This window comes from Symphalangus syndactylus, chromosome 14, assembly GCF_028878055.3.
Source record: "Symphalangus syndactylus isolate Jambi chromosome 14, NHGRI_mSymSyn1-v2.1_pri, whole genome shotgun sequence".
In the NCBI taxonomy this organism is placed as follows: Eukaryota; Metazoa; Chordata; class Mammalia; order Primates; family Hylobatidae; genus Symphalangus; species Symphalangus syndactylus.
Window position 1 is genome coordinate 113,722,665 of NC_072436.2, and position 17,591 is coordinate 113,740,255.

Sequence of the window (17,591 nt, forward strand, 5' to 3'; positions counted from 1 at the left end):
AGGGAAGACTTTGAATCCAGCCTGCCCGAGTTCAATTCCCAGGTTCACCACTCACTGTGTCACATTGAACAAGTTATCTATCCCTTCTGTGCCTTGGTTTCCCCACCTGCAAAATGGAATCCCTTCCTAATGAAATTCTGCGGTTTAGTTGAGTTTATATATACAAATCACTTGCAACAGTGTCTGGCATGTAGTAAGTGCTCAAAATATGTGCTAGCTGTTACTGTTGCCATACTGGCTTTTGTCCGCATGTTTATTATTTTCAGCCTTATTTGATTTGCCTCTTGCTATAAGCTTCCTTGAGCCCTTTTGGGGAAGAAGCAGAACACAAATCAATTTAATAAATGAACTACTCAAACATAACATTTACAGGGTGGACTTAATCTAACAGATTTTCTCCTAATAAGACACATTTACAAATTAAACTAATTTGGTAATATCTTTCAACATGTTAAGTGCACAGACCCTCTGCCCAGCAATCTCACTTCTGAGGACTGATCCTCGAGATACATCCGCATGAGTGAGCCCAAATGGTACACGAGGAAATTTTATTGCAGCATCGTTTAGAAAAGCAAACAACCAAAACAACCGACGTGTCCATGATGGGAGTTCAGCTACATTTATGGTATAGCCATAAAGCAGGATATGTGCAGCTACTAAAAAATGGAGCAAGCTTTTATGCGCCAGCGTAGAGAGATCCTTAGGACATGTGGCTTCTGAAAAACAGAAGCTGCACAATGTTGTATTGAGCATGACTCATTTGTGCTTCTAAATATATGTGTACTCATACATAAACTCATACACATATGTACACATGCACACACAGATACACACCACAGTCATTATATCTACATTTTATAGATGACACTGACACCCAGATTTTGGATTTTGTTTTTTTAACCCCAACTGACAGTCACTGTCTTTTAATTTAAAAAAAAAAAAAAGTACAATCTACTTAGCGTAAGTGATGTGCTTGATTTTGATCCTTTGATACTGCTTCGTACTTGTTATTTATTTTCCTTTATCTCCTATTTTCATTTTTCCCTGTTTGGAACAAGCTTTTGTTTGCTCCCTCTTGTCTTTAGGAATTGACTTTCCCTTTCCAAGCATTCATAAATATGTTTCTCTATCATTCTATGGAAACAAGATGCCAACCCCTGCCTTCGCCAAATGTTATCATTCCTTCTTTTTCTGCCTGCCTCTCCTCAATAAGATGAGGGCTTTTTAAGGCTTCCACCAAACTCCTTCCACCACCCTCTTCGTTTTGCTGAGAAATGTTCTAACTGGAGCTATTGGGTATTTCTGTTTTAATTAAAACAATTCAATGCCATGTTTCTGCCTTATGTGTTGAAACCACCCTCTTTATCTGGATTGAGTAATGCATCGAAGCTTTCCAGATTTAACCAATAAGTTCACTTGCAAACAGCAGAAACACAATTCAAACCAGCTTACATTAAAATGCTGGCAACTTATGTACCCCGCAAGTTTGAGGGGATGGTCCTAGTGGGCTGGATTTCTCGCCAGGCCTTAGCTGCCTCCCCAAGAGGCAGGGCTCGGGACCTGCAGCCCGCCATGCCTGAGCCTCCCCGCCGTGTGCTCCTGCGCAGCCCGAGCCTCCCCGACGAGCGCCACCCCCTGCTCCATGGTGCCCAGTCTCGTCGGCCACCCAAGGGCTGAGGAGTGCGGGCGAACAGCACGGGACTGGCAGGCAGCTCCACCTGCGGCCCCAGTGCGGGATCCACTGGGTGAAGCCAGCTGGGCTCCTGAGTCTGGTGGGGACTTGGAGAACGTTTATGTCTAGCTAAGGGATTGTAAATACACCAATGGGCACTCTGTATCTAGCTCAAGGTTTGTAAACACACCAATCAGCATCCTGTGTCTAGCTCAGGGTTTGTGAATGCACCAATGGACACTCTGTATTTAGCTAATCTAGTGGGGAGGTGGAGAACTTTTGCGTCCACACTCTGTATCTAGCTAATCTAGTGGGGACTTGGAGAACTTTTGTGTCTAGCTCAGGGATCCTAAACGCACCAGTCAGCACCCTGTCAAAACGGACCAATCAGCTCTCTGTAAAACAAACCAATCAGCTCTCTGTAAAATGGACCAATCAGCAGGATGTGGGTGGGGCCAGATAAGGGAATCAAAGCAGGCTGCCCCAGCCAGCAGCGGCAACAGGCTGGGGTCACCTTCCACACTGTGGAAGCTTTTTTCTTTCGCTCTTTGCAATAAATCTTGCTGCTGCTCACCCTTTGGGTCCACACTGCCTTTATGAGCTGTAACACTCACCGCAAAGGTCTGCAGCTTCACTCCTGAAGCCAGCAAGACCACCAACCCACCGGGAGGAAGGAACAACTCCAGACGCGCTGCCTTAAGAGCTGTAACACTCACCACGAAGGTCTGCACCTTCACTCCTGAAGCCAGCGAGACCACGAACCCACCAGGAGGAAGAAATTCCAAACACATCCAAACATCAGAAGGAACAAACTCTGGACATGCCGCCTTTAAGAACTGTGACACTCACTGCAAGGGTCTACGGCTTCATTCTTGAAGTCAGTGAGACCAAGAACCCACCAATTCCGGACACACTAGCTTCAGACTTAGCTGCATCTAGGTTCAAATAATGTCATCAGGGTCCTCTGTATGTCTCTGTCTTTATCCCTCAGCTCCACTTTGCTTTATTATCAGACAAGCTTTATCCAGGTGGACACAAGACAGCAGTTCACGGTCTCAAGCCTGTGTACTACACACAGCCCTCAATACCAGCTTAGGAAAAAGCATCTTTCCCACAACCTCTGAGAAAAGACTGACAGAAAGTCGTGATTGGCCCTTTCTTAGAATGTATCCATTCCTGGACCAATCAATGTGGCCAGCAGGATTGAGTCCTCTGATTGGACAAGGCTGAGTCGTGACCTCCCTGAACCACATAAACTGAATGACACTGTTCTGAAAATAGGAGAAAGTGGTTTGCAGAAAAGACGAGGTGCTGGCCTGCCTTGTGTGCCCCGTGGTCAACAAGCGGAATCTGAAGAATCCAGGAAATCACAAAGGATTCTAAGAGGTCACAAAGACTGATGTTATCAGGCCCCAAAGCTTCTACAGGAGTGTCAAGAGAAAAAATACCTTGATCACTCAGGTGACCTCTCCTCACTGTCCAGGCTTGAAGAACTATAACCACTTCCAAGTTCTAAAAGGACAGCTTGGGGAGTTATTTGTGTATTTGTTTGTTTTGATTTCAGAAAGATGTGAACTCCAGGATCTCTTGAGAGACTGCCAGGTAAGCAACCATGTGGTTAAAATTCACTCTTGGGTCCCACACTCATGATAAATGCAATCATGGCTTCATACATCTGGCAGCAAGAAACAGTAATCTTTCAGCAAAAACTCTCACCTGGTGTATTTTTCTCAGCCTTGTCACAAGACCTTCCAATTTCACCTGAAGACACTCCTGAGTTAGTAGGAAGCTCAGCAATATTCCTTCCCTGACAAATCCTTGTACCTCAGCTCCAACTGTCTCTGGGAATGCAAGGTGACTCCTTGTTGGGAAAATACCGCATTTGTCCCTTCCATGGTAAAGGGCTGTTGCTCATCATATATAGTGAGATTTTTCCAAGAAAGAGAAATATGTCCCCTTTGCTCCATAACCTAAGAAGAAAATGAAAACCAGATTCGCACAGATAGAAGAAGGTTGAATTGTGCTTGTTATTGTCAGCTTTGAGACTGCATTGCTTACTTCTAGACCAAAAAAAAAGTTGTTTCTAATATACAGTCACCCTGCATTCGATTTATGTAATTGAGCTTAAAAGAATCTAAGTAAAGTTATCTATTCTTGTTATACCTGATTAACCTCAATACACAAATCCCACTAATCAACAGTTAATTAAAAATGTGGCACTACCTCACCCCTATGCAAGCATGACCCATCTTGTATATCACTAAGCTAAAAGCTGGCCATCCTCTAAAGCAACATAGAATTGTCCAGACAAGAAAATAAACATATTTCCAAAATATTTCTATGCAAGGACCTCAAATGTAATGTTTTGACTATACTTATAACTTGGGGCATCCCAAAGAAGCCACCTTGTAATGACTCCTTTTAGGTGTCAATTTGACTGGATTAAGGAATACCTAGAGAAAGCATTATTTAGGGGTGTGCCTGTGAGCACTCTGGAGGTGTTTCCAGAGATTTGTGTGTGAGTCTGCGTGGGCTAAGGAGGGAAGATCCACTCTCAATGTGAGTGGGTACCATCCAATCAGTTGAGGACCCTGATAGAACAAAAACAGAAAAAAAGCAAATGTGTCTCTATCTCCTGGAGCTGGGACACACTCTCCTTCACCTGCCTTTGGACATCGGAACATCAGGCTTCCTGATTTCTGGACTCTGGGGCTTAACACCAGCAGCCCCCTGGGTTCTCAGGCTTTTGGCCTTGGACTGAGAGTTACACCATGGTCTTCCAAGGTTCTGAGGCCTTTAGACGCAAGCCAGGCTACCAACATCCCAAGGTCTCAAGCTTGTAGACAGTTTGTCGTGGGACTTCTCAGCCTTCATAATCACATGAGCCAATTTCCCCAGTAACTCCCTTCTTGTATGTGTATTTATACACGATGGGTTCTGCCTCTCTGAAGAACCCTGTCCAATACATGCCTCATTTGGTACATAGATCTTCCCAGGTCTTGGAATCACTTCCTCATTGACCATGCTGCCTGTATCCTCTGCATATTTAAGGTTTGTGGAGAGGCTCCCATGGTGATTTGAAGTACTGTGTTTCCATTTTCAAATTTTATCTCAGCTGAGAGCCTGTGAACTCACCCTCACCCTGATCTTATCTTCACTCATGCCTTCAAAACTACAAACAATCAAGACCAATAAGGCAAAACTGATTTATTTGTCATCTCCTGGGTTGCTGGTAACTCTTGATGCATTTCTTTACTTTAACTTCACACTCATTTCTGCCATAATAAAAGCATATATTTTATTGATAAATGTTTTTGTACCCTGGCTTATTCCAAAAAGGACTTGAAGTGGCTAAGAAAATAATGCATTGGAAATGGCTTTGTCAGAAATACCCATTTTGTGGATTCAATTCACGGTGATTTCTTCTGGTGGCTGTGTCTGTGCCACCATCTCCCTCACTTCTTCAGGTAATAGAGGCACCCAACCCCACTCTTAGCTGTAGAAGGACTCAGGTTGAGTCCATCATAGTATCTCAAACCCCCAGTCTAAGGGTAGAGAAGTAACCCAAGAGAGCCAATTACAACTCTTTCCTGGGTGTTTTCAAACAAGAGCTAGGACAGGGAAGTCCATTTTCTTTCTGGCAACAAAGCCATAGGGATAAATAGCCAGGAGATTTCTGCCAAGATTCTCACCATGTACAAAAATTCCATCTACAGTAGGAGAAAAGAAGCCAGGTTACAGAGATGAGAGGGAGAGAGAAAATGGGCAAAAGAAAGCCACCCCATAGTCTAGTTATGTCAACCCACACATTCCCCTTTTCTGATGCAATGAGTTAGACACAGGACCCTGGAAGAAGAGATGAAGACAAGACACTCATCACTCTGGTCTTTACTGAAGTCAACGTTCAAATGTTTTAACTGATTTAACTGATTCTCTACACCTTACCTAGCTGACAGTCCTCCCTTCTCTCCTAGAGTTTCTCTCTATAAGAAACAGACTTTCCAAAGAACACGCTACAATCTAAACAACCAGGAATCTCACCAGCCAAGAAAAAAGGCTGTTGGGCCCTGCAACCACCCATCCTCCCCAGTTGCAGGCACTGCGGAAGCCTCTTTCCCCATTCCTCCCACCTCTAAGCCAACCCCAGCACAGGAAACCAGGCCGTCGGGAGCACTTGATCACCACTCTTGGTCTGTCTGGGGTTAGGTGTCTGGAAACATGGGCTTGACACTAATGGTGGGTGCCATTAGCCAATGGGCTGCCTAAAGAGAAGCAGCCTCCTGAGAGGCAGGAAAACAAGCTGGCTGTTGTCCAAAGACTCTAGGCAGAAGGAAAGAATCTGAGGATCCCAGAGAAGGGAAATTTCGAAGAAGAAAGGGGAGAGTCTGAGGGTGCTGCCTGTGAAGATGAGATGTCACTGCAGCCATTGTTGAAGGAATGTGCAGCCTCAGGCTAGGCATTGAAAATATCGAACCTTTGGGGACAAGCAATCCCGGTGTACCAGATGTGGTTCCCGGACCCCACCTCACTGCTATAGGATGATTTGTAGTGGTCGTGGGATAAGCCCGGGGACCCACCTGCATAGCCACCAAGCCACAGCCTCCCCAGTCTCTATTAACGTAGCTATCATGCTTGGAGTTCTTTCTGGGTGCCAGGAACTGTGCTGAGAGCTCAGCAGGCATCACAGCATCTAATTCTTGCAATAACCATGTGAAGTATGGATTCTATTTTTATCTCCGTATTACAGATAAAACTAAGATTCAGAGAAATTAAGTCACTTTTATCAAGTCAGTGGCACAGCCAGAATCCAAATGAGTTCTTTCTGACTCCAAAGCCAGGATGTTCCTCAGCCCAGACTCTCTCGGCTTCCCCCAAGAGACTGGACTCTATCATCCACACCCACACACCCACATCTTCGGGCCCTGATGAAAACATTTCCCCAATTCTCAGACTACCAAAGATCAGAGATGAGCACTGTCTGAAATTGTGGCTGCTGGTCCCACCCATCAGATTGGACCACCATGGAGATGATCCCCAGCCCCAAGCTTGCTCTCATCCTCCATGTGCTGTTCCACAGTAATTCAGAATGCCGGGATTAACTGCCATCTCATTAAAGCTGATGACTCAGTTTTCCCAACCCCACTCTGCTTAGTCTCCCCGCTTTTCCCCTTCAGCCCATCCCAAGGAGGCCAAAAACGCCTCATGGCCAAACCCACCGACATATTGACAGAGGGTCAGAGTTGCCCATCTTGAGTTTAGAGCCAAGGTCTGAGTACTGGGCACCAAGGGGAGCACACTTTGGCTTGCTTCCAACAAAATGTAAATACTGAGCCGAGGAGAAATGAGGAGGGCCAGCCCTGAGGCTGCAGCAGTTCCCATAAATGACAAATGCTATATACTCATGTCAGGAAGCCAAGGCTATAAAAGCCACAAGTGAACTAGGATGGAGTCCAAAATGGTGATGTCGTGTGAGAACATCTTCACATAGTGTCGCTGCCTGGGAATGGGGCTGGCATTTGTGTCCTGGACAGCCAGAGATCTCAGACCCTGATGCAGCCTCCCACTGGGAAAATAAGATGGAGAACAAAGCAAAAATGAACTCTGGAGTCACTGCTTCTCTCAAGGAAATCAGGGTGGCTGGGGAACACGAGGAAGCCAGGGTGGCATGTGTTGGTCTGTAGCTGACATCCCCATTAGCATCCTGATCTGTCTTGGAGAAGTCTTTGGCAGGGTGCAAATCTAGAGCCCATTCTCCACTGCCAGCTCCACTCTCCAGATATTCATGAAACCAAAGGGACCAGATCTTTCCTGGTACCGCAGGAGGGCACAAAAGACCTGGGCTGAGCCAGTCAGATGTTTGCTACCAGGGTTTTGACTGTCAAAAGAGAGTTGCAAAGATGGAGTCAGCTCTATCCCTTCCTAGATAGCTCCCACCAACTGGTTCCAACCCTCCCACATTCCTCCTGCCCATTCCTCAAGCCTGATCTTGCAGCTGATCATCTGTGAGCCCCCAAATACCTTCTAGGAAACTCCCTCCTCCCTTCATAAATAGGAATAGCTGCTGTGGCTTGCAGCCAAGAATCCTGACTGATATACACTTCCTTTTGTTCTTTGTGTTTTGTTTTCAGAGCCAGCAGCCCCAAGGATACTTCAAACAGTGGGCATTGGTGCAATTCTATAAAAAGAAACCAGAAACCATTTAGATGTGTGTCAGGAAGAAGCACTTCCAGATGCTTGAGGAAAGATGCAAGATAGTAAGGTATTGCCTGAAGCCCAGATTTGAGATCTAAGTCCTCTGTTTCATATCTCAGGGCCTTTGCATATATTTTTCCCTGGTCTTTTCATTGGGCTAAAGCCCACCCATCATCCAAGTCTCAGCCTAAATGTCACTTCCTCTGAACAGCTATCATAATTGGTCATGATATGTTGAGTTGTCTATTTGTTTAAGGTTCTTATACCCCCATTAGACTGTAAGCACCAGGAGGGAGGGAACAGGGCTGTTTTGCTCACTTGTCACTCCCCAGTGCCTGGCATAGCCTGGCGTATAATTGGCATTCCATAAATATTTGTAAAGGAATTCACAATTCATGGGATGCAATCACCCATCCAGTGGATATCTTCATGGCACCCATGACGTGGATGCTATTATTATCATCCCTGTTTTACAGGTGGAAACCTGAGAAACAAGGAGTTTAAGGAATTTGCCATAAGTCACCCAAATGATGCAGAGTCAGGAGGGGATTTGAACCTGAGCATACTGACTCCAGAGCCCTCGTAGTTGCTCCATGGAGCAGGGGCTTTATGCAAAGTAGAGATTCTGATCATCTACTGTTGCATAATAGACCAAAATTTAGTGGTTTAAAAAAATGCATCATTTGTTCTGCTAATAAATCTGTACTTTGGGCAGGGTTCAAAGGAAAGGATTCATTTCTGTTCTTCCCAGCAACAAATGGGGAGTCTTCCCCAAGGCCTGGAGGAACCACTCTCTAGGTGAATCTTTCTTTTTTTTTTTAGATGGAGTCTTGCTCTGTCACTCAGGCTGGAGTGCAGTGAAGAGATCTTGGCTCATTGCAGCCTCCACCTGCCAGGTTCAAGCAATACTAGATACTCCTGTGCCTCAGCCTCCTGGTTAGGTGGGATTACAGGCACCTGCCACCATGCTTGGCTAATTTTTGTATTTTTGTAGAGACAGGGTTTCACCATATTGGCCAGGCTGGTCTCGAACTCCTGACCTCAAGTGATCCACCAACCTTGGCCTCCCAAAGTACTGGGATTAAGGGTGTAAGCCACCATGCCCAGCCAAGGTGAATCTTTCATATGGCTGAAGAGTTGATGCTGGTGTCAGCTGAAAGCTTAGCCAGGGCTGTGCACCAGAGAGCCTTGGTTCCTCTCCACAGGGGTCTTGCCTTGGGCTGCTTGGGCTTCCTCACAGCATGGTGGCTATGTGCCAAGAATGAGAGAACCAGGAGAAAGTTGCACAGCCTCTTCTAACCTGGCCTTTGAAGTCTCATAGAGCCACTGCTGTAGCATGACGAGCCGCAGACAAAACCTCTCAGACACTGAGTTGTAGAAGGAAGGGCTTTATTCAGCTGGGAGCATTGGCAAGCTACTGCCTTAAAATCCGAGCTCCCCGACTGCACAATTTCTGTCCTTTTTAAGGGCTCACAGCACTAAAGATTCCACATGAAAGGGTCATGATTGATTTGAGAGAGCAGGGGGTACGTGACAGGGGCTGCATGCACCAGTGGTCAGAGAGAAACAGAACAGGGCAGGGAGTTTCACAATGTTCTTCTAAAAAATGTCTGGAATCTGTGAATAGCATCGGTTTCTAAGTTAGGAGTTGATTTCTAACTACTGGGTTTAGGCCAGGCAGCCCCAGGCCTGGTTTCAGGCCTGGCACTGGGCTGCCTGTCTTTGGTTTTACTTCCTTGTTTTTTCTTAAAACAGGTACTGAGTATAAAACAATATAAAACAATATGAGAGGGTCTCTCTCTTCCCTCACTGCCACTACATCCTCTTTGCGGAAACAGTCTCAATCCTGCTCAGGTTCAAGAGGAGGAGATTTGTACTTTGCCTCTTGATGGGGGTGAGACAAGCTTCTAGAAGGGCCCATGAAAGAGGCCGGGCAAGGATCAGACTACACCAGTCGCGGTCAAGAGATCTTTATTGGAGGTATGGAGCAGAGAAGGGAGAGAAGAGAGGAGGAGAGAGAGAGAGAGCTGCTGGTGTGCTGGGTTTTATATCCCTTGGGCCTACGTGGGGTGGGCCCAAGGGAAGGCGGGAGATGCTTTTTTCTGATTGGCCCTCCTTTGGCGGGTTCAGACAGTGCCCGGTCAAGGAGGGGAGAAGAACCCGGAACTGGCGCCATTAAGGTACCCCTGTTACCTAACAGCCCACAGGAAGGGAGATGATATTTTGGCCATCTTCAGAGAACAGAATCTACCTCAGCAAACAGCATACTGTATGACTTCACCAGGCTGTCCTAACTTACAAACCCCACTTAAAAATTACCACCCCTGGGAACCCCACTGCAAGTTTAGAAAAATCACTGGACTCACGAGGTCAGGAGATTGAGACCATCCTGGCTAACACAGTGAAAACCTGCCTCTATTAAAAATACAAAAAATTAGCCGGGTATGGTGACACACACCTGTAGTCTCAGCTACTCAAGAGGCTGAGATAGGAGAATCGCTTGAACCCGGGAGGGGGAAGTTGCAGTGAGCGGAGACTGCGCCACTGCACTCCAGCCTGGGCGACAGAGTGAGATTCATTCTCAAAAAAAAAAGAAAAAAAGAAAAAAAAATCACTGGACTCAAAGAAAAGAAGGTAGGAAAAGTAAATGCCACTGGTGGAGCAGGCATGGTGGGGGGAGTCTTCCCCCACAATATTTACATATTTTCACTTCATTTCCTTACAATGCCTGAAGCTCTACTAATTAGAAACTCATTTCAGATAACTAGTAACCAATTTAAAAATGCAAACACCTCCTGGGGCTAGCCAGAGTCCTCCAAACAGTCATGTAAATTGGTTCTGTCAAGGATTTCCTCCTACCCCCTGCTGAAAGCCAGTTGCAAGGACAGACTAGGGAAGGGCATTGGGTAACTTTGTTGCTAAAAGCTGTTCTGCATAGAGACGTTTGGGAAAAGAAGCAAATAAAGTTCAGCAGAAGAGGTAAGAAAGTAAGTTTATGTTTGGCCAGGCATGGTGGCTCACGCCTAAAATACCAGCACTTTGGGAGGCAGAGGTGGGCAGATCACGAGGTCAAGAGGTCGGACCATCCTGGCCAAAATGGTGAAGCCCCATCTCTACTAAAAATTCAAAAACTAGCTGGGCATGATGGTGCACGCCTGTAGTCCCAGCTACTCGTGAGCCTGAGGCAGGAGAATCACTTGAACCCAGGAGGCAGAGGTTGCAGTGGGCCGAGATCATGCCACTGCATTCCAACCCAGCAACAGAACAAAACTCCGTCTCATAAAACAAGACAAAACAAACAAACAAACAAAGTAAGCTTATTTTTAAGCCTGAACAAGGGTAGTGGTTTAGGGGCTCTGCAAATACGGCCCCAATCAGGCTACAAGATGTTGTGGCAGCAACATTTACACCCAGTCACTCCTGGCCGGCTGAGCCACTTTTCAAAACACCCTTGCACAGCTGTGCAGAGTGGCTGGCTCCACTGGCAGCCGGCAGAGCCATAACTCACACTGTCACCACTCCTCTCAAACCCCTTCGGTAAGCACTTTTGATCAATGCAACAGGAATAAACATTTGCTGCAGAGCGGCAATGTGCAGGTAGGAACATGGTTCCACTCAGGCTCAGAAAGCAAAACCTCCTGGCTGTTTGCACCTATGTGAGAGCTCGCAGGAAAAGCCCTCTGTGTGGCTGCCAGCCTCACACATTCCTCCCAAGAGGTGAGTTTCTCTTTCCATGTTAATCTATGCTCTGATGTGCCATCTGTCAACCACCACACCATTCTCAGTCGACATTTCAAAGCATCTTTGCCCTGTGAATGGTCACCAGCCCTGCCCTGCAAGCCCCCAGCCGACATTGAACTTAAATGAGAGAGAAAACAGGTTTCAGGGTGGATTTGAGTTCAGCATCTTGGAGTCTCTGTGTGGACAGGAAATCTGTCTCTCCAGCTGTGGGCTGCATCCTTGTTTGTCATCTGGTTTGGTTGTTGGGGACTTGGAAACTCGTGGGCACCTTTGCAATTTGTGAAGAAGCTGCATGGCCCTTCCAACAAAAGCAAGGAATAGGAACAGACGCCCAAGGCCTCCGATCAAGGTGCAACTTAAAGCAGCCTCAGTGTAAAAGCAAACAGGAGTCAGAGGCATGCCTAAGGCAGAGTCTAGTCCCCAGGCAGCTATAAGGCAAAGAGAAAGACAGACAGAGAGAGAGAGAGAGAGAGAGAGAGAGAGAGAGAGACAGACAGACAGAGAGACAGAGAGAGATGGGAGGAGACATGAGGCACCCAGGCCTCTGCATCAAAATCCCTACAAGAGGGGCCTCCTATAAATGCAGGAGGCTGAGGTGGGTGCACACAGAAGTTCAAGACTAGCCTGGGCAACATAGCAAGACCCTGTCTTTACAAAAAATACAAAAATTAGCCAGGTGTCATGGTGTATGCCTGTGGTCCCAGCTACCCAGGAGGCTGAGGTGGGAGGATGGCTTGAGCCCAGGAGGTCGAGGCTGCAGTGAGCCAAGATAGCACCACTGCACTCCAGCCTGGGTGATAGAGTGAGACTTCATCTCAAAAAAATTTTTAAAATTTTTTAAAAAGGATCACCCTGGCTACTTGAATGGATGATAAGAGGGTAAGAGCAGAAGCAAGGAGACCAGCAGGGAGATTCTGCAGGTGGGAGTCCACAGTGGCTCAGACCAGGCTGGCGCTGAAGACTGGCTGGATTCTGTATATATTTTGATGATGAAGCAACTCACTGACTTTTGAAGAGTGGGCTCTAGGAGACTGTATTTTTAACAAGCTCTCAGAGGATTCCAGTGCAGGCTGAAGTTGAAGAACTCCTGATTGAGGTGAAGCTTCTGTTTCATCCTTGGGGAAGTACCTACTGACTTTTCTCCAAGCCACCTCAAAAGAGGTGCTAGACAAGATGTGCTCCAATGTCTGAACATGTGTGCACAGCTCTAGAGCCAACCTCAGGACACTGAGGCGAAGGTTACGAGTACAACAGTGAACAACCACCGTCCTCTTTTCAATGAGCTTTGCATTTAATGAGAGAAATAAAAAGCAAAAAAAAAAAAAAATCATTTTCAACTCAGAATGGTAAAAGCTGTGGTGACAGTATGCCTGGGGCAATGGGAGCACATAGAAGGGGCACCTAATCGGCCAGGTGCAGTTGTTCATGCCTGTAATCCCACCATTTTGGGAGGCCGAGGTGGGTGGATCACTTGAGGCCAGGAGTTCGAAAACAGGCTGGCCAACATGGTGAATCCTGTCTTTACTGAAAATACAAAAAAAATTAGCCGGGTGTGGTGTGGGCGCCTGTAATTCCAGATACTCAGAAGGCTGAGGTGGGAGAATTGCTTGAACCAGGGAGGCAGAGATTGCAGTGAGCCAAGATCGTGCCACTGCACTCCAGCCTGGGTGGTCAGAGCAAGACTCCGTCAAAAAAAAAAAAAATGGCCAGCCGGTGTGTAGGCATCCAGTCCGTATCAGGTGGTCAGAAATACTTCTCCATCAGAGGTCTCCTAAGTTGAAGACTAGAAAATGGTAGGAATTAGGCAGGTTGGTAGGAGAGGTGTGGACGATCATTCCCAGCAGAGGGAAGAGCATGTGCAAAAATCGAGAAGTGAGAGGGTGAGGAGCTGAGAGATGTTCATATAATTGTAAAAAGTGACTAATATAGAGGTAAGTTGGAGCCAAATCTTAAAGGCTCTTTGTCATGTTTATCCTGTAGACAAAGGGAGACAGTAGATGTTTTTAGGCAGGGGAGTAATGATCCACTTTCTGCTATAAAAAGAGCAGTCTGGCTGAAGGAGAGTGGGAGGTGAGTAGACCAGGCAGGAGGCTGCAATACACCAAGTGAGACAAGATGGTTGGCTGGACCAAGGCTGTGGCAGTGCAGATGGAGAGGAGATGGTAGACTAACTTGACTGAGAAAGAGGGAGGAATGCAGGATGAGGCCCAGGTGTTTTGGAAGCTGGGTGGATGGTGGTGTGAATCGGACGTGGTGAACCCAGGCAGAAGAGGAAATCAGGAGAGGAAAGGTAAGGTGAGGTCAACGCAAGACAGACAGCCAAGTGGAGATAACCAGTGGGCAGCTGGATTCATCCGCCTGGAGTTATACAGAGAGCTCTGGAATGGAAATAAAGAGGAAAGGACTTTGGGAATAGCTGAATCCTCCCTGAATAACGTGTAGAGAAAGGAGAATAGGACACAGGGGACAGAAAAAGGGAAGAGATTTGTTATTAAAACAAACCATCCATCAGACATCTTCCAATAAAACACTTGGTAGAGGTTTCCTCAGTGTAACTTATTCAGGACCAGAGCTAAAGACCATATTCACAATAAAATAACTGCTGGGAAGGTCTTAATGAAAACATTTAATGCTGCTTTTAAAACAGCAACAACAACAAAAACGCTTTAGCTACTGCACAGACCCTGGAGCAATTTTTTGGCAAGAGTCTATCAAACACGAATCTGATCTGACTCAAGGAGGTGTCATATCAAGTGTAAAAATCCAATTCCAATGTCCATAAGAGCCTTTCTGCCAGGTACAAGACCCTAATCCAGTTGAAGTGATTTTCTACTGATTAATAGGCTGGGAATACACAGGTTGTTGGTTTTTGAGATCTCCTTTCCTGTGCCTTCTTGCCAGCTGTGAAAGAGTCAAAAGGCTCCCAACTGTCAAAATAAAAATGACACTTGGTCACAGAGGAAACAGATCATAGGTCAATCACCTTGATGACTTTTTAACTATGAGGAGCCATTAATGTCACTGAATAAGCAAATCTGTTTGTATAACCAGATTTTTACAGGCTACTGGGAATAAAGGTTTTCCTAAGTGGGTGATTTTTACGATAGCCTTTGGGTCTCTGATGGAACAGCTCTGATGAGGAAGGCCAATTACCACGTTACAGCCACATTGTTTTGCAGATTGCATATAATTTCACCATTTCCATAGCTTCAGCACTATAATTCTGGAGAAAATGCAGGCACCAAGAAGACACTTGAGGCACATTATGCTGGAGATAAAGATGTTTTAGCAAATTCAATTTAAACTACAACATTAAAGTTATTTTGTTGAATAAAACATAATGCAATAATGAGTTTGTGTATGTCAACTCTATAGTGGAGGTAATAATAGCTAGACAGAGCATGTCCCCTCTCCTCTTTTTCATGCTCATTAGAGTAATAGATAATGCTATAGAGAGAACCTTTCTCTAATATGTGCTTCATCTCAGGCTAAGCGTGGTTTGTGCAACTGCGCTTCATGAAAAAAAAAAGGTAAAGGAACTAATTTGGGAGCCATTCACAAAAGTGCTACCACTTGATGCTATTTTATACTCTGAGATTTCTTATTCCCAGTGCCTACCAGGAATGGACTTTCTGGAGAAGCTCAGATTAATCACTCCTTATATACTTGGCACTGGGAGGTCTGTATGGAGCAAGTGAAGAAATCAGCAGAGTGAAAATAGAGGGAGAACAACATGATGGCAGAAAGGCAAAGTTACTGCCATGTTGGTTTCGATTCTGCCACTCATGAGTGAGACCCATGACCTCCCCTCTCTAGGACTCTGTTGTTCTTATCTGTAGAGTGGAGGAATAGAAGGGCCTTTTAAAGTATTAACATTTCCTGACCTATCGGTAAAACACTTTCATTCAAACTGATGGGAATCTTGAAACTTTGCCAAGAGGACATAATAATCATCAAGCAGAATGCACCAGACAACATTGCCTGAAACTAAGGAAAAACTGAGAAAGTTACACAGGACAGACAAACCTCCTATAAGAGTAAGAACTCTTTAGCACATGCTTAGCGTGTCAAAGACACTGCTTTGTTCACACCATTACTCTTCCTGGACATGCAGAAAGACTACACTTCCCAGCCTCCCTTACAGTTAGTTTAGAACCATGTGACTGCATTTCCACCAATAGGAATGTAAGAAATCACTTCTGGGCCAAGGTTATCAAAGGCAAGTATGAGCTATGTTTCCTCTCTTCCCATCCACATGGCTACAAGTGAAAAACTCTGAGATGGCAGAATTAAAAGATGGAAACCTCCAGAATCTCTGAATCACTGTTGGACAAGGGCCCCCAAGGAGAACCCCTGCCCTGCACCAGACTATGCTATGGGTGCCAACTCACTGAGAGTTTAGGGTTTATTTGTCTCAGCAGCAATGTCCAGTGTTACACTGACTAACATCCTAAGGTTTGAGAGATCTAGCATATTGTTAATTGAAGCTAGATTTCAATTACACTGAGAATCTATTTAAAAATAAAAACTCTCCTAAAAAAAAACAAATAATCCACATTCCTTTTAACCACACGTGGCACATTTGCAAAAAAAAAAAAACAACAACAATGACAACTGGCCACAGCCACATATTAGGCCAGAAAGAAGTCTCAACAAAATCCACTATACGATTGACATTCTCCAGACCACATTTTCCTGACCATAATGCAACAAAATTAGAAGTCAACAGCAAGAAGATAGCTAAACACAAGCATATATTTGGAAAATTAAAAATATCCTTTCATGAGTTAAGGGAAAAATCACAATAGAAATTACTAAATATTTACAACAGAATGAAAACAAAACTTTACATACATATATATATACAGTGTGTGTGTGTGTGTGTGTGTGTGTGTGTGTGTGTGTGACTCTTCCATCTTCCAACTTTGTTCTTCTTTTACAAGATTATTTGGGAAATTCTGGGTCTCCTGTAATTCCTCATACAATTTGATGCTGTTTGTCAATTCCTGTGGCTGAGATGAACTTGTAGTTCTCATAGACCAGGGTCTGCATGTCGCTGTCTAGAGCCCAGATCTGCCACACCATGTCTGTCTCACTGTCCATCAGCTGGGCCAGAGGGCACTCTCTACGCAGCTTGTCTAGGTAAACTTCTGTGTCGAAGTGCACCCCGTTCAGATCAGTCGGGTCCAAGGGGTCGGGCCACGCGGGGCGTCCCGCCACCTCCCCTTCCGAGAGGCTGTAGTAAAGCATCCTGTGCGCCTTCCGCCAGCGCTCCGGAGCCTCCCCCTCGTGCTCTTCTGGGGAGTCCCCAGGTCCAGAACCCGGGCTAGGCCCAGCAGCAGTTGCTGCCACCATGGCTCCAACTGCAGCCCACGGGCGTAACTTTTTATATTTTTAAGTTGGATACATCGAGCTACTTGGCTTTTGCTTTCATCACATCATTGAGGAAAGCAGTGGTTGCTTACGGTACCCCTGTTTTTACTGCAACCTGTAATGGATGAGAACCTCCCTGCCGCAAAGAGCAAAACACTGAACTAAATTGTTCTGCAACACAGCTCTGTGTTGGGGGATTGGGAGTGATCATGCAAACTTTTGCAAATTTGCACAGTGACAGAGACAATTGTTTGGGCAGCTGTTCACTATATGAAAAGGCAATTGACCAAAAGTCAGTTACTGAGCTATCTCAATACTTTCATTTTATTTTAACTTTGGCAGCAGGGTGCAATTAAAGGAGAGAAAGAAAACAAAGTGGTAAGTGTAAGATAATGTACACACACGTGTAAAAGAAAATGCCAAGACAGGATGACTGTTTGTCTCTTGGTTAGCTCCTTGGGCTCTCTGCCTCCCTCCTCAGAGAACCTCGTTTTCCTTTGTCCAGATTTGTTAAGGCGGATAATCCAGGCGCCTGCTCCCCCATGATGGAAGCCAAAGACGTCCCTGGAGCCGCCTCCCGCTGCATCCTTTCCTGCATTGCCCACATGGACAC

General features: G+C 45.6%; 1 long non-coding RNA gene across 2 annotated transcripts; it reads left to right on the forward strand.

Annotated features, from left to right (window-relative positions):
• The first annotated feature begins 3,007 nt into the window (after positions 1–3,007).
• Positions 3,008–16,827, forward strand: LOC134732340 (uncharacterized). Of its 2 annotated transcripts, XR_010115384.1 has the most exons (4): positions 3,086–3,133; positions 3,237–3,274; positions 7,801–7,931; positions 16,549–16,827. It is a non-coding gene; the product is annotated as an uncharacterized lncRNA (long non-coding RNA). The 2 variants fall into 2 exon arrangements; XR_010115383.1 differs by having other exon boundaries at positions 3,008–3,274.
• Positions 16,828–17,591: the final 764 nt, after the last annotated feature.